Raw genomic sequence first — 26818 nt, forward strand, 5'->3', positions numbered from 1 at the left:
CACATTGAAGCTTACCATGACAAAGGAAATATCCTCATACAAAAACTAGAAAGAAGCTTTCTGAGAAACTGCTTTGTAATGTGTTAATTCACCTCACACAGCTACACGATGTTTTTCATGGATCAGTTCGTTAGCACTATTTTTGTGGAATCTGAGAGGAGATATTTTGGATCATATTGAACCCTCTGTGGACTAAAGAAATATCCTCAGATAAAAATTAGGAAGATGCGTTCCGAGAAACTGCTTTGTGATTTGTGAATTCATATCACAGAGTTACATGATTCTTTTCATGTGGTAGTTTGGTAGCACTGTTTTTGTGGAATCTTAGAAGGGATATTTTGGATCACATTGAAGGCTGTGGTGACTAAGAAAATATCCTCAGATAACAACTTGAAAGAACCTTTCTGAGAAAGTTCTTTGTGCTGTGTGAATTCACCTCACACAGAAACACTTTGCTTTTCATGGAGCAGTTTGCTAACACTGTTTTCATGGAATCTGCAAAGGGATATTGTGGAGCACATTGAGGCCTATAGTGAAAAAGGATATATCCTCATAGGGAAAGGAGAAAGAAGCTTTCTGAGAATCTCCTTAGTGACGTGTGTGAAATCAATTCACAGAGTTACAGTGTTCTTTTCATTAAGCAGTATGCTAACACTGTTTTCTTGTAACCTGCAATGGGATATTTTGGAGCACATTGAAGCTTATGGTGACAAAGGAAATATCTTCATATCAAAACTACAGAGAAGCTTTCAGAGAAACTGCTTTGTGATGTGCTAATTCATCTCACAGAGTTACACGATTGATTTCATGTATCAGTTTGGTAGCAGTGTTTACGAGGAAACTGAGAAAGAATATTTGTGGTTGCATTGAAGTCTTTGGTGACTACGGAAAAACACTCAGGTAAAAACTAGAACAAAGCTTTCTGAGAAAGTTCTTTTTGATGTGTGAATTCATCTCACTGTGTTACACCTTTCTTTTGAGGGATATGTTTGCTAACACCTGTTTTTGTGGAACCAGTAAAGGATATTTGGGAGTTCATTGTGGCCTAAAGTGAATAAGGCAATATCCTCAGATAAAAATTAGAAAGAGCCTTTCTGAGAAACTGCCTTGTGATGCGTGAATTCATCTCACAGAGGTACACCGTTCTTTTCATTGAGCAGTTTGATCACACTTTTTTTTGTGGAATCTGCAATAGGATATTTGAGAGTTCATTAAAGCCTACAGTGAAATAGGAAATATCCTCAGATGAAAACCAAAAAGAAGCTTTCTGAGAAACAGAATTGTATTGTGTCAATTCATCTCACAAAGTTACACTGTTCTTTTCATTGAAGGTTTGCAAACACTGTTTTCTTGGAATGTGCAATGGGATATTTTGGAGTGCATTGAAGCTTGTGTTGACAAAGGAAATATCCTCAGAAAAAAACTAGAAAGAAGCTTTCTGAAAACCTGCTTTGTGATTTGTGAATTCATCTCAGAGTTACATGATTCTTTTCATGAAACAGTTTGGTAGCACTGTTTTGGGGGAATCTGAGAAGGGATATATTGAATCGCAAGAAGCCTTTGGTGACAAATGAAATATCCTCGTATAAAAACGAGAAAGAAATTTTCTGAGAAACTGCTTTCTGATGTGTTAATTCATCTCACAGAGTTACAGGATTCTTTTCATGGATCAGTGTGTTAACACTGTTTTCACGGAATCTGAGAAAGGATATTTTGGATTGTATTGAAGTCTTCGTTTTCAAAGGAAGTATAGTCATCTAAAAACTAGAAATAAGTTTTCTGAGAAACTGCATTTTGATGTGTGAATGCATCTCACAGGGATACACTGTTCTTTTCACTAGGCAGTATGCTAACACTGTTTTCTTGTAATCTGCAATGGGATATTTTGGAGCACATTGAAGCTTAAGGTGACGAAGGAAATATCTTTATATCAAAACTACAGAGAAGCTTTCAGAGAAACTACTTTGTGATGTGTTAATTCATCTCACAGAGTTACACAATTGATTACATGTATCAGTTTGGTAGCAGTGTTTTTGGGAAAACTGAGAAGGAATATTTTTGGTCGCATTGAAGCCTTTGGTGACTAACGAAAAACACTCAGGTAAAAACTAGAACGAAGCTTTCTGAGAAAGTTCTTTTTGATGTGTGAATTCATCTCACTGTGTTACACCTTTCTTTTAGTGATCCGTTTGCTAACACTGTTTTCGTGGAACCAGTAAAGGGATATTTGGGAGCGCATTGTGGCCTAAAGTGAATAAGGCAATATCCTTAAATAAAAATTAGAAAGAGCCTTACTGAGAAACTGCTTTCTGATGTGTGACTTCATCTCACAGAAGTACACCATTCTTTTCATTGAGCAGTTTGATAACACTTTTTTCATGAAAGCTGCAATAGGATATTTGGGAGTGCATTGAAGCCTATGGTGAAATAGGAAATATCGTCAGATGCAAACCAAAAAGAAGCTTTCTGAGAAACTGAATTGTATTCTGTCAATTCATCTCACAGAGTTACACTGTTCTTTTCATTGAACCGCTTGGTAACACTGTTTCTTGGAATCTGCAATGGGATATTTCAGAGCACATTGAAGCTTATGTTGACAAAGTGAATATCCTCAGACAAAAACTAGAAAGAAAATTTCTGAAAAACTGCTTTGTGATTTGTGAACTCATCCCAGAGTTACACGATTCTTTTCATGAAGCAGTTTGGTAGTACTGTTTTTGGGGAATATGAAAAGGGATATATTGAATCCCAATGAAGCATATGGTGAACAATGAAATATCCTCATATAAAAACGAGAAGGAAGCTTTCTGAGAATCTGCTTCGTGATGTGTTAATTCATCTCATGGCTTTACACGATTCCTTTCATGAATCAGTGTGTTAACACTGTTTTTGTGGAATCTGAGAAAGGATATTTTCAATTGCATTGAAGTCCATGTTTACAAAAGTAATATCCTCAGATAAAAACTAGAAAGAAGCTTTCTGAGAAATTTATACATGATATGTGAATTCATCTCACAGAGTTACATGTTTCTTTTCATGGAGCAATTCACTAAGACAGTTTTTGTAGAATCTGCACAGGGATATTTGGGAGCACATTGAGGCCTATGGTGATTAAGGAAATATCCTCAGATAAAAACTAGAAAGAGGTTTTCTGAGAAACTTCTTGTGATGTGTGAATTGAACGCACAGAGTTACACTGTTCTTTTCATTCAGCAGTTGGTAACACTGCTTACTTGGAATCTACAATGGCATATCTTGCAGTGCATTGAGCTTATTGTGAAAAATTAAGTATCCACAGACAAAAACTAGGGGAAGTTTTCTGAGAAACTGATTTGTGATCTGTGAATTCATCTCACAGGGTTACACAATTCTTTTCATGGATCAATTTGGTAGCACTGTTTTTGGGGAATGTGAGAATGGATATTTTGGATCACATTGAAGCCTATAGTGACTAAAGAAATATCCTCAGATAAAAACTAGAAAGAAACTATCTGAGAAAGTTCTTTCTGATGTATGAATTCTTCTCACAGAGTTGCACCTTTCTTTTCATGGAGCAGTTTGCTAACACAGTTTTTGTTTAATCTTGAAAGAGATATTTGGGAAGTCCATTGAGGCCTATATGGAAAAAGGAAATATCCTCAGAGAAAATCTAGAAAGAATCTTTCAGAGAAACTGCTTTGTGATGTGTGAATTCATCTCACAAGGTTACACCCTTCCTCTCATTGTGCAGTTTGATAACACTTTTTTCGTGGAATCTGCAATAGGATATTTAGTAGCTCATTGAAGGCTATGTGACAGGGAATATACCGTCAGAGAAAAGTCAATAAGAAACTTTCTGAGAAACTGCTTTGTGATGTGTGAATTTAACTCACAGAGTTACACTGTTTTTGTCATTGAGCAATTTGCTAACACTGTTTTCTTGGAATCAACAATGGAACATTTCCGAGGGCCTTGAAGTTTGTGGTGAAATAGGAAATAACCTCTGACAAAACTAGAAAGAAGCTTTCTGAGAAACTGCTTTGTGATTTGTGAATTCATCTCACAGAGACACACGATTCTTTTCATGGGGTAGTTGGTAGCACTTTTTTGGGGAAATCAGAGATGGGATGTTTTGGATCGCACTGAAGCCTGTGGTGACTAAAGAAATATCCTCCGATAAAAACTAGAAAGAAGCTTTCTGAAAGTTATTTGTGATGTGTGAATTCACCTCACGGAGAACACCTTTCTTTTCATTGATCAGTTTGCTTACACAGTTTTCGTGGAATCCGCAAAGGGATATTTGCAAGTGAATTGAGGCTTACAGCAAAAAAAGAAATATTCTCATAAAAAATGAGAAAGAAGTTTTCTGAGAAACTGCTTAGTGATGTGTGAATTCATGTCATAGAGTTACAATGCTCTTTGCATTGAGCAGTTTACTAACACTGTTCTCTTAGAATCTGCAGTGGCATATTTTGAAGTGCATTGAAGCCTACTCTTAAAAATTAAATATCCCCAGACAAAAACTAGAAAGAAACTTTCTGAGAAACTCCTTTGCAGTTTATGAATTCACATCAGAGAGTTACACGATGCTTTCAATGGATCACTTTGATAGCACAGTTTTTGGGGAATCTGAGAAAGGATATTTTGGATCGCATTGAAGCCTATGGTGACAAAGGAAATATCCTCAGATAAAAACTAGAAAGAAGAGTTCTGAGAAAGTTCTTAGTGATGTGTGAATTCATCTCACAGAGTTACACCTTTTTTTTCATGGAGCAATTTGCTAACCCTCTTTTCATGGAATCTGCAAAGGTTTATTTGGGAGCACATTGAGGCCGTCGGTGAAAGAGGAAATATTCTCTGATAAAAACTAGAAGGAAGCTTTCTGAGAATCTGCTATGTGATGGGTGAATTCATCTCACAGAGCCAAACCATTCTTTGCTTTGAGCTACTTGATAACACTGTTTTCGAGAAGTCTGCAATAGGATATTTTGGAGTACATTGAAGCCTATGGTGATAGAGGAAATATCCCCATAGGAAAATCAAAAAGAAGCTTTCTGATAAACTGCTTTGTGATATGTGAATTCAACTCACAGAGTTATCCTGTTCTTTTCATTGAGCAGTTTGCTAACACAGTTAGCTTGGAATTTATGATGGGATACTATGGAGCGCATTGAAGTTTATTGTGAAAAAGTAAATATCATCAGACGAAAACTATGAAGAAACATTCTGAGAAACTGCTTTTTGATTTGTGAATTCATTGCAGAGTTATATAATTCTTTTCATGGAAAAAATTGATAGCTTTGTTTTGGGTAATCTGAAAAGGGATATTTTGGATCGCATTGAAGCCTGTGGTGACAAACGAAATATCCTCAGATAAAAACTAGAAAGAAGCATTTTGAGAAACTTCTTTGTGATGTGTGCGTTCATCTCACAGAGTTACACATTTCTTTTCATGGAGCAGTTTACTAGCACAATTTTCATGGAATCTGAGAAGGGATAATTCGGATCTCATTGAAGACTATGGTGACAAAGGAAATATCCTCAGATAAAAACTAGAAAGGAGCTTTCTGAGAAACTGCCGTGTGATGTGTGAATTCAACAAACAGAGTTACACTGTTGTTTTCATTAAGCAATTTGCTAACACTCTTTTCTTGGAAGCTACAGTGGGATATTTCAGAGTGCATTGGAGCTTATGGTGATAAAGGAAATATCCTGAGACAAAAACAAGAAAGAAGCTTCTGGAGAAACTGCTTTGTGTTTTCTGAATTCATCTCACAGTGTTACACGATTATTTTCATGGAGCAATTTGTTACCACTGTTTTTGCAGAATCTGAGAAGGGATATTTTGGATCACATTGAAACATATGGTGACAAAGGAAGTATCCTCAAATAAAAACTAGAAAGAAGTTTTCTGAGAAGCCGCTTTGAGATGTGTTAATTCATCTCACAGCATTACATGACTCTTTTCATGGAGCAGTTTGGTAGCACTGTTTAAGGGGAATCTGAGAAGGGATATTTGAATCGGATTGAGGTCTATGGTGACAAGAGAAGCATCCACATATGAAAACAGAAATATGGTTTCTGAGAAACTGCTTTGTGATGTGTTTATTCACCTCACTGAGTTACATGTTTGTTTTAATGTAGCAGTTTGTTAATGCTGTTTTTGTGCAATCTGCAGTGGGATATTTGGGAGTGCATTGTAGACTATAGTGAAAAAGTCAATATCCTCACATAAAATTTAGAAAGAAGTTTTCTGAGAAACTGCTTTATGATGTGTGAATTCATCTCACTGAGCTATGTCATTGCTTTTATTGAGCCATTTGATACCACTTTTTTCATGGAATCTATCATAGAATATTTGGGAGTGCCTTGAAGATTATGGTGACAAAGGAAATATCCTCAGAAGAAAACCAAAAAGAAGTTTTCTGAAGAATTGCTTTGTGTTGTGTCAATTCATCTCACAGAGTTACACTGTTCTTTTCACTGAGCAGTTTGCTAACACTGTTTTCTTGGAATCTGCAATGGGATATTTCAGAGCACATTGAACCTTATGGCGACAAAGGAAACATCCTCAGACAAAAACTAGAAACAAGGTTTCTGAGAAACTTCTTTGTGATGTGTGAATTCATCTCAGAGTTACACGATTCTTTTTGTGTGGCAGTTTGATTGCACTGTTTTTGGGAATCTGAGAAGGGATATTTTGATCGCATTGAAGCCTATGATGACAAATGAAATATTCTCTTATAAAAATGAAAAATAAGCTCTGAGAAGCTGCTTTGTGATGTGTTAATTCTTCTCACAGCAAAACATGAAACTTTTCATGGATCAGTGTGTTATCATTGTTTTCATGGAATCTGAGAGAGATATTTTGGATCACATTAAAGTCCATGGTGAAAAGGAAGATATCCTCAGATAACAACTATAAAGAAGCTTTCTGAGAAAGTTCTCTGTGTTGTGTGAATTCGTCTCACAGAATGACACCTTTCTGTTCATGGAACAGTTTGCTAACAGAGTTTTCATGGAACCTGCAAAGGGATATTTGGGAGCACATTGAGGCCTACAGTGAAAAAAGAAATATAATCAGATAAAAACAAGAAGAAAGCTTTCTGAGAAACTGTTTTGTGATTTGTGAATTCATCTCACATAGTTACACCATTCTTTTCATCGACCAGTTTGATAACACTGTTATCATAGAATCGGCAAGAGGATATTTGGGAGCTCATTGAAGCCTATGGTGCAAAGGAAATATCTTCAGATAAAAACCAAAGAAGCTTTTTGAGATACTGCTTTGAGATGTGTGAATTCAGCTAACTGAGTTACACTGTCCTCATTAAGCAGTTTGCTAACACTGTTTTCTTGGAATCTACAATGGCATATTTTGGACCACATTGAAGCTTATTGTGATAAAAGAAATATTCTCAGACAAAAACTAGAAAAAAGGTTTCTGAGAAACTGCTTTGTGATGTGTGAATTCATATCAGAGAATTACCCTGTTCTTTACACTAAGAAGTTTGGTAACACTGTTTTCTTGGAATTTGCAATGGGATAATTCAGAGCACTTTGAAGCTTATGGTTACAAAGGAAATATACTCAGAAAAAAAAAAAAAAAAAGAAGCTTTCTGAGAAACCACTTTGTGATGTGTTAATTCCTCTCAAAGAGTTACGTGATTCTTTTCATGGATCAGTTTCGTAGCACTGTTTTTGGGCAATCTGAGAGGGGATACTATTGATGGCATTGAAGCCTATAGTGACTAAGGCAATATTCTCAGATAAAAACTATAAAGAATCTTTCTGAGGCACTTCTTTGTGATGTGTGAAATTATCCCACAGAGATAAACCTTTCTTTTCATGGGGCTGTTGGCTAACAGAGTTTTCGTGGAATCTGCAAAGGGATATTTGGGAACGCTTTGAAGCCTATTGTGAAAAAGGAAATATCCTCAGAAAAATCTAGAAAGAAGCTTTCTGAGAAACTGTTTTGTGATGTGTGAATTCATCTCACAGAGTTGCACCATTCTTTTCATTGTGCAAGTTGATAACACTGCTTTCATGGAATCTGCAACAGAATATTTGGGAGCGTATTGAAGTCTCTGGTGACAAAGGAAAAATCCTAACAGAAAAACCAAAAAGAAGCTTTCTGAGAAAGGACTTTGTGTTGTGTGAATTCAAGTCACAGAATTACACTGTTCATTTTGTAGAATCTGCAATAGGATATTTGAGAGTTGAGAATATGGTGACAAAGGAAATATCCCCAGGCATAAACCAAAAAGAAACTTTCTGAGAAACTGTTTTCTCATGTGTGAATTCATCTCACAGAGTTACATCTTTCTTTTCAAGGAGCAGTTTGCTAACACTGTTTTTGGGGAATCTGCAAAGCGATATTTGGAAGTGAGGTGAGATCTATCATAATAAAGGAAATATCCTCAGACAAAAACCAAAAAGATTTCTGATACTGATTTATGATGTGTGAATTCATCTCACAGATTCACACCTTTCTTTTCATGGAGTAGTTTGCTATAAGTATTTTCACGGAATCTACAAAGGGATAGTTGGGAGTGCATTGAGGGTTATGGTGTAAAAGGAAATATTTTGAGACAAAAACTAGAAAGAAGATTTCTGAGAAACTATTTTGCGATGTGTAAATTCACCTCACATAGTTACACTGTTCTTTTCATGGAGCAGTTTACTAATACTGTTTTCTTGGAATCTGCAGTCTGATATTTCAGAGTGCATTGAAACTTAGGGTGGAAAAGGAAATATCCTCAAATAAAAACTAGATAGAAGCTTTCTGAGAAACTGCTTTGTGATGGGTTAATTCATCTTACAGAGTTACATCGTTCTTTACATTGAGCAGTTTGCTAACACTGTTTTCTTGGAATCTGCAATGGGATGTTTCTTAGCACAGTGAAGCTTATGGTGACAAAGAAAATATTCTCAGATAAAAACTGGAAAGAATCTTTCTGAGAAACTGCTTTGTAATTTGTGAATTCATCTCACAGAGTTAAATGATTCTTTTCTTGGAGCAATTTGATAACACTGTTGTTGAGGAATCTGCAATAGCATATTTTGGAGTGCATTGAAACCTATGTTGACAAAGGAAATATTCTTAGATAAAAACCAAAAAAAGGTTTCTGAGAAACTGCTTTGTGATTTGTGAATTCATCTCACAGATTTACATGTTTCTTTTCATGGAGTAGTTTGCTAACACTATTTTCGTGAAATCTGCAGAGGATATTTGCAAGTGCATTGAGGCCTATAGTAAAAATGGAAATATCCTCATACACAAACTAGAAAGAAGCTTTCTGAGAAACTGCTTTTTGATTTGCTAATTCATCTCCCAGAGTTACATGATTTTTTTCATGGAGCAGTTTGGTTGAACTGTTTTTGGGAAATCTGAGAAGGGATATATTGGATGGCATTGAAGCCTGTAATGACAAACAAAATACACCTTTCGTTTCATGGAGCAGCTTGCTAACACTCTTTTCGTGGAATTTGCAAAGGGATATTTTGGAGCGCCTTGAGGCCTATGGTGAAAAAGGAAACATCCCCAGATAAAAACTATAAAACAACTTTCTAAGAAACTTCCTTTTGATGTGTGAATTCATCTGACAGAGGTACACTTCTCTTTTCATTGAGAAGATTGCTAACACTTTTTTTCATGGAATCTGCAATGGGATATTTGGGAGCGCATTGAGGAATATGGTGAAAAAGGAAATATCCTCAGTTAAAAACTAGAAAGAAGATTTCTGATAAACAGTTTTGCGGTGTGCGAATTCATCTTACAGATTTACACCATTCTATTTATGGAGCAGATTGGTAGTACTGTTTTCATGGAAATTGAGAAGGGATGTTTTGGATCTCATTGAGGCCTATGGTGAAAAAGCAAATATCCTCAGATAAAAACTAGAAAGAAGCTTTCTGTGAAACTGTTTTGTGATATATAAATTCATCTTACAGAGTTACACTGTTCTTTTCATTGAGCAGTTTGCTAACACTGTTTTCTTTCAATATGCAATATGATATTTCAGAGCGCTTTGAAGCTTATGGTGACAAAGGAAATATCCTCATACAAAAACGAGAAAGATACTATCTGAGAAACAGCTTCGTGATGAGTTAATTCATCTCACAGAGTTACACCATACTTTTCATGGAGCAGTTTGATAGCACTGTTTTTGGTTAATCTGATAGGGAATATTTTGGATTGCATTAAAGCCTATGGTGACAAAGTAAATATCCTCAGATAAAAATTAGAAAGAAGATTTCTGAGAAAGTTCTTTGTGATGTTTCAATTCATCACACAGAATTACACCTTTCCTTTTCATGGAGCACTTTGCTAACACTGTTGTGGTGGAATCTGCAGTGGGATATTTGGGAGTGCATTGAGGCCTATGGTGAAAAAGTAAATATCCTCAGATAAAAACTAGAAAGAAACTTTTAGAGACTTCTTTGTGATGTGTGAATTCATCTTACAGAGTTGTACTGTTCTCTTCATTGAGCAGTTTGCTAACACTGTTTTCTTGGAATCTGCAATGGGATATTTCAGAGTGCATTGAAGTTTATGCTGACAAAGGATATATCCTCAAACTAAAACTAGAAAGAAACTTTCTGAGAAGCTACTTTGTGATTCGTGATTTCATTTCATTGATTTACACAAAACTTTTCATGGAGCAGTTTGATAGCACTGTTTTTGGGGAATTTGAGAAGGGATATTTTGGATTGCAATGAAGCCTACAGTGACAAAGGGAATATCATCAGATAAAAACTAGAAAGAAGCTTTCTGTGAAACTGCTTTGTGATGTGTACATTCATCTCACAGAGTTGCACTGTTGTTTTCACTGAGCAGTTTGCTAACAATGTTTTCATGGAACCTGCAATAGGATATTTCAGAGCGTTTTGAAGCTTATGGTGACAAAGGAAATATCCTCATACAAAAACGAGAAAGATGCTATCTGAGAAACAGTTTTGTGATGTGTTAATTCATCTCACAGAGTTACACCATACTTTTCATAGAGCAGTTTGGTAGCACTGTTTTTGGTTAATCTGATAGGGGATATTTTGGATTGCATTAAAGCCTATGGTGACAAAGTAAATATCCTCAGTTAAAAACTAGAAAGATTTCTGAGAAAGTTCTTCATGATGTTTGAATTCATCACACAGAATTATAACTTTCCTTTTCATAGAGCACTTTGCTAACACTGTTGTGGTGGAATCTGAATCTGCAGAGGGATATTTGGGAGTGCATTGAGGCCTATGGTGAAAAAGGAAATATCTTCAGATGAAAACTAGAAAGAAACTTTTAGAGACTTCTTTGTGATGTGTGAATTCATCTTACAGAGTTACGCTGTTCGCTAACACTGCTTTCTTGGAATCTCCAATGGGATATTTCAGAACGCATTGAAGTTTATGGTGACAAAGGAAATATCCCCAGACAAAAAGTAGAAAGAAGCTTTCTGAGAAACTACTTTGTGATTCATGAATTCACCTCATTGATTTACACAAAACTTTTCATGGAGCAGTTTGGTAGCACTGTTTTGGGGGAATTTGAGAAGGGACATTTTAGATCGCTTCGAAGCCTATGGTGATGAAGGGAATATCGTCAGATAAAAATTAGAAAAAAGCTTTCTTAGGAAGTTTTTGTGATGTGTGAATTCATCTCACAGAGAAATACCTTTCTTTTCATGGAGCAGTTTTCTGACACTGTTTTTGTGGAATCTCCGAAGGGATATTTCAGAGCCCTTTGAGGCCTATATTGAAAAAGTAAATATCCTGAGATAAAAACTAGAAGGAGGCTTTATGAGAAACTGTTTTGTGATGTGTGAATTCATCCCACAGAGTTACACTGTTCTATTCATTGCCCAGTTTGCTAACACTGTTTTCTTTTAATCTGCAATATGATATTTTGGACTGCTTTGAGGCTTATTGAGACAAAGGAAATATCCTCATATAAAAACTACAAAGATGCTATCGGAGAAACAATTTTGTGATGTGTTTATTCATCTCACTGAGTTACACCATTGTTTTCATGGAGAAGTTTGGTAGTTTTGGTAGCACCTTTTGAGTAATCCTAAAAGGGATATTTTGGATCTCATTGAAGCCTATGGTGACTAAGGAAAATCCTCAGATAAAAATTAGAAATAAGGTTTCTGAGAAAGTCCTTTGTGATGTGTGAATTCATCTCAATGAGTTACACCATTTCTTTCATGGAGAACTTTGGTAGCACTGTTTTTGTAGAATATGAGAAGAGTTACTTTTGATCACTTTGAAGCCAATGGTGACAAAAGAAATATCCTCAAAACTAGGAGAAACTTTCTGAGAAACTGCTTTGTGATGTGTGAATTCGTCACCCAGAAATACACCATTCCTTTTATGGAGCAGTTTGGTAACACTGTTTTTGTGGAGTCTGAAAAGGGATATTTTGGGTCGCATTGAAGCCCATGGCAACAAAGGAAATATCCTCAGATAACAACTAGAAAGAAGCTTTCAGGGAAGCTTCTTTGTGATGTGTGAATTCATCTCACAAAGTTACACCTTTTGTTTCATGGAGAAGTTTGCTAACACTGTTTTTGTGTAATGTGCAAATGGATATTTGGGAGGACCCTGAGGCCTATGGTGAAAAAAATATATATGCAGATAAATACTACAAAGAAGTTTTTGCAGAAATTGCTTTGTGATGTGTGAATTCACCTCCCAGAGTTACACCATTATTTTCATGGAGCAGTTTGGTAACACTGTTTTTGGGGAATCTGAAAAGGAATATTTTGGATCACATTGAAGCCTATGGTGACAAAGGAAATATCCTCAGATAAAAACTAGAAGGAAGCTTTCTGAGAAAGTTATTTGTGATGTGTGAATTTATCTCACAGACTTGCACATTTGTTTTCATAGAGCAGTTTGCTAACAGTTTTTGTGGAATCTGCAAAGGTATATTTGTGAGCACGTTGAGGCCTGTAGTGAAATAACAAATACCCTCAGATAAAAACGAGAAAGAAGCTTTCTGAGAAACTGGTTTCTGATGTGTGAATTCATCTCACAGAGTTACACTGATCTTCTCATTGATCAGTTTTTCTAACACTGCTTTGTTGAATTCTGCAATGGAATATTTCGGAGCATGTGGAATCTTATCTTGACAAAGGAAATATCCTCATGGAAAACCTAGAAAGAAGCTTTCTGAGATACCGCTTTGTGATGGGTTAATTCATCTCACAGAGTTACACGACTCTTTTCATGGATCAGTTTAGCAGTGCTGTTTTTGATTAATCTAAAGGGGATATTTTCAATAGTATTAATGCCTATGGTGACAAAGTAAATATCCTCAGATAAAAACTAGAAAGAAATTTCTGAGAAAGTTCTTTTTGAAATTTGAATTCATCTCACAGGGTTACACCTTTCTTTTCATGAAGCAGTTTGCTAACATTGTTTTCGTGGAATCTGCAAAGGGATATTTGGGAGTGCATTGAGACAAATGGTGAAAAAGTAAATATCCTCAAATAAAAACTAGAAAGAAACTTTTTGAGAAACTTCTTTGTGATGTGTGAATTCATCTGACAGAGTTACACTTTTCATTGAGCAGTTTGCTAACACTGTTTTCTTCCAATCTGCAATCTGGTATTGCGGAATGCATTTATGCTTATGGTGACAAAGGAAATATCCTCATATAAAAACTAGAAAGAAGCTTTCTGAGAAACGGCATTGTGATATGCTAATTCAATGCACTTAGTTACAGGATCCTTTTCATGGTTCAGTTAGGTAGCACTGTTTTTGGGGAATCTGAGAAGGGATATTTTGGATTGCATAGAAGCCTATGGTGACAAAGGTAATATGAGATAAAAACTAGGAAGAATCTTTCTAAGAAAGTTTTTGTGATGTATGAATTCATCTCACAGAACTACACTGTTCTTTTCATGGAGCAGTTTTCTGACACTGTTTTCGTGGAATCTGCAAAGGGATATTTTGGAGTCCATTGAGGCCTATAGTGAAAAAGTAAATATGCTGAGATAGAAACTACAAGGTGGCTTTCTGAGAAACTGATTTTTTATGTGTGAATTCACCTCACAGAGTTACACCATTCATTTCATTGAGCAGTTTGATAACACTGTTTTCGTGGAATCTGCAGTAGGACATTTGGGAGTGCATTGAAGCTTATGGTGACGAGGGGAATATAATCAGATAAAAAACAAAAAGAAGCTTCCTGAGAGACTGCTTTGTAAGGTGTGAATTCATTTCACAGAGTTACACTGTTCTTTTCATTGAGCAGTTTGTTAAGACTCTTTCCTTAGAATCTTCAATGTGATATTTTGGAGCACATTGAAGATTATGGTGACAAAGAAAATATCCTCATATTAAAACTAGAAAGAATCTTTCTGAGAAACCAATTTGTGTTGTGTTAATTCATTTCACAGAGATACACAATTCATTTCATGGATCAGTTTGGTAGCACTGCTTTTGTGATGTCTGAGAACGGATATTTTGGAGTGCATGGAAGCTGATGATGGAAAAGGGAATATCCAGAGATAAAGACTAGAAAGAAGCTTTCTGTGAAATTTCTTTGTGATAGGTGAATTAATCACACAGTGTTACACCTTTGTTTCATTTGAGAAGTTTGGTAGCACTGTTTTTATGGAATCTGCAAAGGGATATTCGACACCTCCTAGGTGCCTATGGTGAAAAAGGAAATAACTTCAGATGAAAACTGGAGAGAAGCTTTTCAAGAAACGGTTTGTATTCATCTCATAAAGTTTTACCTTTTTGTTGGTTGAACAGTCCATCATCTCTGTTTTTGTGGTACCTGAGAAGAGTTATTTAGGAGCACATCAAAGACTATGGTGACAAAGGAATTATAATCAGACAAAAAACAAAAACAAACTTTCTGAGAAACTGCTTTGAAATGTGTGAAATCATCTCATGGATTTACACCTTTATTTTCATGGAGCGGTTTGCTAATACTATTTTCGTGGAATCTGCAAAGGGATATTCGCAAGTGCATTGAGGCAAATGGTGAAAAAGGACATATCCTCAGAAAAAAAGTAGAAAGAAGTTTTCTGAAAAACTGCTTTGTGATGTGTGAATTCATCTTACAGGGTTACGTGATTCTTTTCATGGAGCAGTTTGGTGACACTGTTTTTCGGGAATCTGAGAAGGAATATTTTCGGTCGCATTGAAGCCTGTGGTGACAAAGGATATATCCTCAGATAAAATCTAGAAGGAAACATTCTGAGAAATTTCTTTGTGATTTGTGAATTAATCGTACAGAGTTACACCATTCTGTTCATTGACAAGTGTGCTAACTGTTTTTCTGTGGAATCTGTGATGGTACATTACAGATCACATTGAAGAGTATGGTCAAAAAGTAAATATCCTCAGATAAAATCTACAAAGGAGCTTTCAGAGAAACAACATTTAGATGTGTGAATTCATCTCACAGAGATACACTGTTGTTTTCATTGAGCAGTATGATAACACTGTTTTTGTGGAATCTGCAATAGGATATTTGGGAGCTCATTGAAGCCTATGGTGACAAAGGAATGATCCTAAGAAACAAAACAAAAAGAAGCTTTCTGAGAAACTTCTTTGTGATGTGTGAATTCAACTCACAGACTTACACCTTTCTTTTCATGGAGCAATTTGCAAACACTTTTTTTTGAAATCTGCAAAGAGATATTTGCGAGTGCATTGAGGCAAATGTTGAAAAAGGAAATATCCTCAGACAAAAGCTAGAAAAAAGATTTCTGAGAAGCAGCTGTGTGATGTTTGAATTCATCTCACAGAGTTACACCATACTTTTCATGGAGAACATTGGTAACGCTGTTTTTGGGGAATCTGTGAAGGGATATTTTGGATTGCATTGAGGCCGATGTTGATAACCCTATGGTGACGAAGGATATATCCTCAGATAAAAACTAGAATGAAGCTTTCTGAGAAATTTCTTTGTGATGTGTGAATTCATCTCATAGAGCTACACGTTTCTTTTCATGAAGCAGATTGCAAAGCCTGTTTTTTTGGAATCCGCAAAGTGATATACAGGAGCGCATTGAGGCCTATGGTGAAAAAGGCAATATCCTCAGATAAAAACTAGAAAGAAGGTTTCTGAGAAACTACTTTTGTATGTGTGAATTCAACTAATGTGGATACACAGTTGTTTTCATTGAGGAGTTTGATAACACTGTTTTCATGGAATCTGCAATAGCATATTTGGGAGCGCATTGAAGAATATGGTGACAAAGGAAATACCCCCAGACAAAAACCAGAAGAAGTTTTCTAAGAAATTGTTTTGTGATGTGTGAATTCCTCTCACAGAGATACACTTTTCTTTTCATGGAGCAGTTTGCTAACACTGTCTTCGTGGAATCTACAGAGGGATATTTGGGAGCTCATTGAGGCCAATGGTGAAAAAGGGACTATTCTCAAAAAAAAAAAAAAAAAACTAGAAAGAAACTTTCTGAGAAACTGCTTTGTGATTTGTGAATTCATCTCACAGTTTTACATGATTCTTTTCTTGGAACAGTTTGGTAGCAATGGTTTTGGGGAATCTGAGAAGGAATATTTTGGGTCCTAATGAAGCCTATGGTAACAAAGGAAATACCCTTAGATAAAAACTAGAAAAAACTTTCTGAGAAACTGTATTCTGAAGTGTTTAATCATCTCACAGAGTTACATGATTCTTTTCCTTTTTTTTTTTTTTTTTTTTTTTTTAGACGGAGTCTCGCTCTGTCGCCCAGGCTGGAGTGCAGTGGCCAGATCTCAGCTCACTGCAAGCTCCGCCTCCCGGGTTCACGCCATTCTCCTGCCTCAGCCTCCCGAGTAGCTGGGACCACAGGTGCCGCCACCTCGCCTGGCTAATTTTTTGTGTTTTTAGTAGAGACGGGGTTTCGCCGTGTTAGCCAGGATGGTCTCGATCTCCTGACCTTGTGATCTGCCTGTCTCGGCCTCCCAAAGTGCTGGGATTACAGGCTTGAGCCACCGCGCCTGGCCACATGATTCTTTTCATGGATAAGTTTGGTAGCACTGTTTTTGGTTAATCTGAGAAGGGATAATTTGGATCTCATTGAAGCCTATGGTGACAAAGGAAATATCCTCAGATGAAAACTAGAAAGAAGCCTTATGAGAAAGTTTTTTGTGATGTGTGAGTTCATCTCACAGTTACACCTTTCTTTTCATGGAACAGTTTGCTAACACTGTTATCGTGGAATCTGCAAAGGGATATTTGGGAGCGAGTTGAGGCCGATCGTAAAATAGGAAATATCCTCAGACAAAAACCAAAAAGAAGCTTACTGAGAAGCCTCTTTGTGATGCATGAATTCATCTCACAGAGTTACACTGTAATTTTTGTTAAGAAGTTTGCTACCACTGTTTTCTTGGGATCTGCAGTCTGATATTTTGGAGTTCATTGAAGCTTAAGGTGACAAAGGAAATATCCTCATATAAAAGCTAGAAAGAAGCTTTCTGAAAAACCATTTCATGATGTGTTAATTCATCTCACAGAGTTACAGGATTCTTTTCATGGATCAGTTTGGTAGCACCGTTTTGGGGATTCTGAGACAGAATGTTTTGGATTGCTTTGATGAACATGGTGACAAACACAATATTCCCAGATAAGAACTAGAAGGAAACTGTCTGACAAGTTCTTTGTGATATATGAATTAATCCCACAGAGCTACAGCTTTCTTTTAATGGAGCAGTTTGTTAACTCTGTTTTATTGGCATCTGCAAAGGGATATTTGGGAGCACATTGAGACCTATATTGGAAAAAAATATATACTCATATGAACATTAGAAAATACCTTTCTGAGAGACTGCTTTATGATGTGTGAATTCATCTCACAGAGTTACACCTTTCTTTTCATGGAGCAGCTTGCAAATCCTGTTTTTGTCAAAACTGCGAAGTGATATATGGGAGCACATTGAGGCCTATGGTGAAAAAGGAAATTTCCTCAGATAAAAACTCGAAAGAAGATTTCTGAGAAACTACTTTTTGATGTGTGAATTCAACTCACAGGGAAACACTGTTGTTTTCATTGATGAGATTCATAACCCTATTTTCGTGGAATCTGCAATAGGATATTTGGGAGCACTTTCAAGAATATGGTGACAAAGGAAATATCCCCAGATGAAAACCAGAAAGAAGCTTTATGAGAAACTGTTTTCTCAAATGTGAATTCACCTCAGAGTTACACCTTTCTTTTCATGGGGCAGTTTGCTAACACTGTTTTCATGGAATCTGTAAAGGGATATTCACGAGCGCATTGAGGCCTATGGTGAAAAAGGAACTATCCTCACACAAAAACTAGAAAGAAGCTTTTTGAGGAACTGCTTTGTGATGTATTAATTCCTCTCACAGTGTTACATGATTCTTTACATGAATTAGTTTGGTAGCACAATTTTTGGGGAATCTGAGAAGGAATATTTTAGATTGCATTGAAGCCTAAGGTGACAAAAGAAATATTCTCAGACAAGAACTAGAAAGAAGGTTTCTGGAAAGTTTTTTCTGATGTGTGAAATCATCTCACAGAGTTAGGTCATTGTTTTCATGGAGCGGATTGCTAACACTGTTTTCGTGGAATCTGCAAAAGGATATTTGGGAGCACATTGAGGACTACAGTGTAAAAGAAATATCCTCAGATAAAAACGAAAGGAGCTTTCTGAGAAACTGCTTTGTGATGTGTGAATTCATCTCACAGAGCTACATCATTCTTTTCATTGAGCAGTTTGATAACCCTGTTTTCGCGGAATCTGCAATAGGATATTTGGCAGTGCATTGAAGCCAATGGTGACAAAGGAAATATCCAGAGATAAAAACCAAAAAGAAGTTTTCTGAAAAACTGCTTTCTGATGTGTGAATTCATTTCACAGAGTTACACCGTTCTTTTCATTGACGAGTTTGCTAACACTATTTTCTTGTAATCTGCAATGGTATATTTCAGAGCCCATTGAAGCTTATGGTGAAAAAGGAAATATCCTCATATAAAAACAAGAAAGAAGTTTCCTGAGAAATGGTTTTGTGATGTCTTAATTCATCTTACAGAGCTACATGATTCTTTTCATGGATCAGTCTGTTAGCAATGTTTTTGTGGAATCTGAGGAAGAATATTTTGGATCGCATTGAAGCCTGTGGTTAAAAAGGAAATATAATCATACAAAAACTGGAAAGAAGCTTTATGAGAAACTGTTTTGTGATGTGTTAATTCATCTCACTGAGTTACACCTGTGTTTTCACAGAGTAGACTGCTAACACTGTTTTTTTGGGGTCTGCACAGTGGTATTGGGGAGCACATTGAGGCGTATAGTAAAAAGAGAAATATCCTCAGGTAAAAACTAGAAAGAAGCATTCTGAGAAACTGTTTATGATGTGCAATTTCATATCACAGATATACAACATGCTTTTCATTGAGCAGTTTGATAACACTGTTTCCGTGGAATCTGCAATAGGGTATTTTGGAGTGCTTTGAAGCCTATGGTGATAAAGGAAATAACTGTAGATAAAAACCATAAAGAAGCTTTCTGAGAAACTTCTTTATGTTATGTGAATTCATTTCACAGATATACACTGTTCTTCTCATGGAGCAGTTTGGTAGCCCTGTTTTTGAGGAAACTTAGAAAGGATATTTAGGATTGCATTGAAGCCTATTGTGGCAAAGGAAATATCCTGAGATTAAAACTAGAAAGAAACTTTCTGAGAAACTGCTTTGTGATGTGTGAATTCGTCACACAGAGCTACGTCGTTCTTTTCATTGAGCAGTTTGATAACACTGTTTTCAAGGAATCTGCAATAGGATATTTGGCAGCGCATTGAAGCCAATGGTGACAAGGGAAATATCCAGAGATGAAAACCAAAAAGAAGTTTTCTGAAAAACTGCTTTTTGATGTGTGAATTCATCTCACAGAGTTACACTGTTCTTTTCATTGACGAGTTTGCTAACACTATTTTCTTGGAATCTGCAGTGGTATATTTCAGAGCGCATTGAAGCTTATGGTGAAAAAGGAAATATCCTCGTATAAAAACAAGAAAGAAGCTTTCTGAGAAATGGCTTTGTGATATCTTAATTCATCTCACAGAGCTACATGATTCTTTTCGTGCATCAGTCTGTTGGCAATGTTTTTGTGGAATCTGAGGAAGAATATTTTGGATCGCATTGAAGCCTATGGTGAAAAAGGAAATATAATCATATAAAACTTTGAAAAGTTTTATGAGAATCTGTTTTGTGATGTGTTAATTCATCTCACTGAATTACACCTGTGTTTTCACAGAGTAGATTGTTAACACTGTTTTTGTGGAGTCTGAACAGGGATATTGGGGAACGCACTGGGTCCTCTGGTGAAAATGGAAATATACACAGATAAAAACAAGAGAGAAGTTTTGGACAAAGTTTTTTGAGATATGTGAATTCATCTCACAGAGTTACACCTTACTTTTCATGGAGCAGTTTGCTAAAACTGTTTTCATGGAATCTGCAAAGGGATATTTCAGAGTGCATTGAGGCCGATGTTGATAAAGGAAATATCCTCTGATAAAAACTAGAAAGAAGCTCTGTGAGAAACTGCTTTGTGATGTGTGAATTCATCTCACAGAATTGCAGTGATCTTTTCATTTAGCAGTTTGTTAACACTTTTTTTGAAATCTGCAGTGGGATATTTCGGAGCACATTGTAACTTGTGGTGACAAAGTAAATATCATCATATAAATACTAGAAAGAAGCTTTCTGAGAAACTGCTTTTGGATTTCTTAAATCATCTCACAGAGTTACACGATCCTTTTCATGGATCAGTTTGCTAGCACTGTTTCTGGGGAATGTGAGAGGGATATTTTGGATGGCATTGAAGCCTATGGTTACTTAGGAAATATCCTTAGATAAAAACTAACAAGAAGCTTTCTGAGAAAGTTCTTTGTATTGTGTGAATTCATCTCACTGAGTTACAACTTACTTTTTCATGGAGCAGTTTGCTAACACACTTTTCAGGGGATCTGCAAAGGGATATTTGGAGTGCATTGAGGCCTATAGTGAAAAAGGAAATATCCTCATAGGAAAACCAAAAAGAAGATTTCGGAGAAACTGCTTTGTGATGTGTGAATTCATCTCACAGAGTTACACTGTACTTTTCACTGGGCAGTTTGATAACACTCTTTTGTTGGTATCTGCAATAGGATATTTGGGAGTGCTTTGAAGCCTATGATGACAAAGAAAATATCCTCAGAGAAATACCAGAAAGTAGCTTTCTGAGAAACTGCTTTGTGATGTGTGAATTTATGTCACAGAGTTACACTGTTTATTTCATTGTGAAGTTTGCTAACACTGTTTTCTAGAAATCTGCAAAGGGATATTTTGGTGCACATTGAAGCTTATGGTGACAAAGGAAATATCCTCATATAAAAGCTAGAAAGAACATTTCTGAGAAATGACTTTATGAAACATAATTCCTCTCATGGGGTTACACGATTCTTTCCATGGATAAGTTTGGTAGCTTGGTTTTTGGGGTATCTGACTAGGGATATTTTGGAGAGCATTGAAGTCTAGGGTGACAAAGAAATTATCCTCAGATAACAACTAGAAAGAAACTTTCTGAGAAAGGCTTTTGTGATGTGTGAATTCGTCTCACAGAGGTACACCTTTGTTTGCATGGAGCAGTGTGCTAAAACTGTTTTCATGGAATCTATAAAGAGATATATGGGAGTGCATTCAGGCCTATGGTGAAAAAGGAAATATTCTCATATAAAAACTAGAGAGAAGCTTTCTGAGAAACTGCTTTGTGATGTGGTAGCTCATTTCACTGAGTTACATGATTCATTTCATGGAGTTTGATAGCACTGTTTTCGGGGAGTCTGAGAAGAGATATTTTGGATGGCATTGAAGCCTATGGTGACAAATGAAATACTCTCAAATAAAACTAGAAAGAAGCTTTCTGAGAAACTGCTTTGTGATTTTTGAGTTCATCTCACAGAGTTACATGATTCTTTTCATGGAGCAGTTTGGTCACACTGTTTTTGGAGAATCTGAGAAGAAATATTTTGGATTACATTGAAGCCTATGATGACAAAGGAATTATTCTCAGATAAAAACTAGAAGGAAGTTTCTGAGAAACTGCCTTGTGATGTGTGAATTCATCTCACTGTCTTACAAATTTGTTTTCATGGAACAATTTGGTAACACTGTTTTCATGTAATATGCAAAGGGATATTTTGGTGCACATTGAGGCCTATGTTGGAAAAGGAAATATCCTCAGATAAAACCAGAAAAAACTTTCTGAGAAACTACTTTGTGATGTGTGAGTTTATCTCACAGAGTTACACCATTCTTATCATTCAGCAGTTTGTAACACAGTTTTCGTGGAATCTGCAATAGGATATTTGGGAGCTCATTGAAGCCAATGGTGACAAAGGAAATATTCTCAGATAAAAACCAATAGAAGCTTTCTGAGAAATGCTTTGGATGTGTGAGTTCATCTCACAGAGTTACACTGTTCTTTTCATTTAACAGTTTGCTAACACTATTTTCTTGGAATCTGCCAAGGGATATTTCAGAGCACATTGAACTTTATGGTGACAATGGAAATATCCTCAGACAAAAACTAGAAAGAAGCTTTCAGGGAAACTTCTTTGTCATGTGCTAATTCATCTCACAGAGTTACCTGATTCTTTTCATGGATCAATTTGATAGCACTGTTGTGGGTGAATCTGAGAGGGGATATTTTGGATTGCCATGAAGCCTATGGTAAGAAAGGGAATATCATCAGATAAACATTAGAAAGAAGCTTTCTGAGAAATTTCTTTGTGATGTGTGAATTTTTCTCACAGAGTTACTCCTTTCTTTTCATGGAGCTGTTGGCTAACACTGTTTTCGTAGAATCTGAAAAGGGACATTTGGGAGTGCATTGGAACCTAGAGAGAAAAAAAGAAATATCCTCAGATAAAAACTATAAAGAAGCTTTCTGGGAAACTGAGTGGTGATGTGTGAATTCATTTCACAGTGTTACAGCATTCTTTTCACTGAACAATGTGATAACACTGATTCATGGAATCTGTATTAGGATACTCACAGAGGTACACTGTTCTTTTCATTGAGCAGTTTGATAACACTGTTTTCCTGGAATCTGCAATAGGATATTTGGGAGCACACTGTGGCCAATGGTGACAAAGGAAATATCCAGAGAAAAGCTAAAAGAAGCTTTCTGAAAAACTGCTCTGTCATTTGAGAATTCATCTCACAGAGTTACTCGAATCCTTTCATGGAGAAGTTTGTTAGTACTGTTTTTGGGGAATCTGAGTTGGGATATTTTGAATCTTATTGAAGCCTATGGTGAAAAAGGAATATCCGCAGCAAAAGGTAAAAATAAGCTTTCTGAGAAAGGGCTTTCTTTTGTGTGAATTCATCTTAAAGTGTTACACCTCAATATTCATGTAACAGTTTGCTAACACTGTTCTAGGGGAATCTGCAAAGGGATATTTGGGAGTGCATTGAGGCATATGCTGAGAAAGGAAATATCCTCAGACGAAAACTTGAAGGAAGCTTTCTGAGAAACTCCTTTGTGATGTGTTAATTCATCTCACAGAGTTACACTGCTCTTTTCATGGAGCAGTTAGCTAACACTGTTTACGTGGGATCTCCAATGGGATATTTCTGAGCACATTGAAGCTTATGCTGATAAAGGAAATATTATCAGACAATAAATAGAAAGTCAGTTTCTGAGAAACTGCCTTTTGATTTGTGAATTCATATCACAGAGTTACACAATCCTTTTCATGGAGCAGTTTGCTAGCACTGGTTTTGGGGAATCTGAGAAGAGATATTTTGGATCACATTGAAGTGTATGGTGAAAAAGAAAATATCCTCAGATAAAAACTAGAATGAAGCTTTCTGAGAAAGGACTTTGTGATATGTGATTTCATCTTACAGCCTTACACCTATCTTTTCATGGAACAGCTTGCATAAATTGTTTTCACGGAATCTTCCATGGGATATTTGGGAGTGCATTGAGGCCTATAGTGAAAAAGGAATTATCCTCAGATAAAAACTAGAAAGAAGCTTTCTGAGAAATTGCTTTGTGATGTGTGAAATCATCTCACAGAGTTAAACTGTGCTTTTCATTGACTAGTTTGCTAACACTGTTTTCTTGGAATATGCAATGGGATATATTGGAGTGCATGGAAGCTTAAGGAGATAAAGAAATTATCCTCATTTAAAATCTAGAAAGAAGCTTTCTGAGAAACTGCTTTGTGATGTGTGAATTTGCCACACAGAGCTACACTGTTCTTTTCAATGAGCAGTTTGATAACACTTTTCTCATTGAATCAGCAATAGGATATTTGGGAGCACATTGAAGTCTGTGATGACAAAGGAAATATCCTTATATAAAAACCAAAGAGAAACTTTCTGAGAGACTGCGTTGTGATGTGGAAATGCATTGCACAGAGTCACACTATTCTTTTCATTGAGTAATTTGTTAACACTGTTTTCTTGGAATCTGCAATGGGATATTTTGGAGCACATGTAAACTTATTGTGAATAAGGAAATATCCTCAGAAAGATTAGAAACATACTTTCTCAGAAACTGCTTTATGATGTGCTAATTCATCTCACACAGTTACATGATTCTTTTCATGGATCTGTTTGATAGCACTGTTTTTGGGGAATCTGACAACAGTTGTTTTGGATCACATTGAAGCCTATGGTGAATAAGGAAATATTCTTAGATAAAAACTAGAAAGCTTTCTGAGAAAGTTGTTAGAGATGTGTGAATTCATCTCACAGAATTACAGGTTTGTTTTCATGAAGCAGTTTGCTACATTGTTTTTGTGGAATATGCAAAGGGATATTTTGGAGTTCATTGAGGCTTATGGTGATAGAGGAAATATCCTCAGACAAAATTTAGAGGGAAGCTTTCAGAGAAACTGCTTTGTGATGTGTGAATTCATTTCATAGAGTTACACTGTTCATTTCACTGTGCAGTTCACTAACACTCCTTTCTTGGAATCTGCAATGGGATATTTCAGAGCACATTGAAGCTTATGGTGACTAAGGAAATATCCTCAGATAAAAACAAGAAAGAAACTTTATGTGAAACTCCTTTGTGATTTGTGAATTAATCTCACAGAATTGCAAGATCCTGTCAATTGATCAGTGTGACAGCACTGTTTTTGAGGAATCTGAGAGAAGATATTTTGGATCATTTTGAAGCCTATGGTGTCAAAGGAAATATCCTCAGATTAGAACTAGAAAGAAGTTTTCAGAGAAACCTCTTTGTGATGTGTGCATTTCTCTCACAGAGTTACACCTTTTTTTTCATGGACCAGTTTGCTAACACTATTTTCATGGAATCTGCACAGGGATATTTGGGAGCACACTGATGCGTATGGTGAAAATGGAAATATCAGAAACTGCTTTGTAATGAATGTATTCATCTCACAGAGTTACACTGTTGTTTTCATTGAGCAGTTTGCTAACGCTGTTTTCTAGGACTCTGCAATGGGATACTTCGGAGCGCATTGACGCTTACATTGACAAAGGAAATACATTCATATAAAAACTAGAAAGAAATTTTGTGAGAAACCGCTTTGTGATATGTTCATTCATCTCACAGAGCTACACGATTCTTAAAATGGATCAATTTTTCAGCACTGTTTTTTGGGTATCTGAGTCAGGATATTTTGGATAACATTGAAGCCCAGGGTGACAAAGAAATTATCCTCAGATAACGACTAGAAAGAAGCTTTCTGAGAAAGGCTTTTGGGATGAATTCATCTCACAGAGTTCCACCTTTGTTTTCATGGAGCAGTGAGTTAACACTGTTTTTGTGGAATCTGCAATGGGATATCTGGGAGTGCATTGAGGCCTATGGTGAAAAAGGGAATATCCTCAAATAATAACTACAAAGAAGCTTTCTGAGACACTGATTTGTTATGGGTGAATTCTTCTCACAGAGGTACACCATTCTTCTCTTTCAGACATATGATGACACTGTTTTCCTGGAGTCTGCAACAGGATATTTGGGAGTGCATTGAAGCCTATGGTGACAAAGGAAATATCCCCATTGGAAAACCAAAAAGAAACTTTCTGAGCAACTGCTCTGTGATGCAGGAATTCAACTCACAGAGTTACAGTGTTCTTTTCATTGAGCAGTTTGCTGACACTGTTTTCTTGCAATCTACAATGGGATATTTCAGAGCATATTGAAGCTTATTGGGAAGAAGTAAATATCCTCAGACAAAACTAGAAAGAAACGTTCTGAGAAACTGCTTTGTGATATGAGAATTCATCGCACAGTGTTACATGATTCTTCTCATGGATCAGTTTGATAGCACTGTTTTTGGGGAATCTGAGAAGGGATATTTTGGATCTCATTCAAGCCTATGGTGACAAGGGAAATATCCACAGATAAAAACTATAAAGAAGCTTTCTGAGAAAGTTCTTTGTTATGTGTGAATTCATCTCACAGATTTACACCTTTCTTTTCATGGAGAAGTTTGCTAACACTGTTTTAGTAGACTCTGCAAATGGATATTTGGGAGCACATTGAGGCCTCTAGTAAATAAGGTAATATCCTCAAAGAAAAACTAGAAAGAAATTTTCTGAGAATCAGCTCTGTGGTGTTTGAATTCAACGCACAGAATTTCACTGTTGCATTCATGGAGCAGTTCGCTAACACTGTTTTCTTGGAATCTACAATGTAATATTTCAGAGCACTTTGAAGCTGTTTGTGAAAAAGGAAATATCCTCAGACAAAAACTAGAAAACTTTCAGAGAAACTGCTTTGTGATGTGTGAATTCATGTAAGCGAATTACACTGTCCTTTTCATTGAGCAGTTTGCTAACAGTGTTTTCTTCAAATCTGCAAGGGGATATTTTGTAGCACATTG

Source organism: Macaca nemestrina, chromosome 18 (genome assembly GCF_043159975.1).
Source record: "Macaca nemestrina isolate mMacNem1 chromosome 18, mMacNem.hap1, whole genome shotgun sequence".
Classification (NCBI taxonomy): Eukaryota; Metazoa; Chordata; class Mammalia; order Primates; family Cercopithecidae; genus Macaca; species Macaca nemestrina.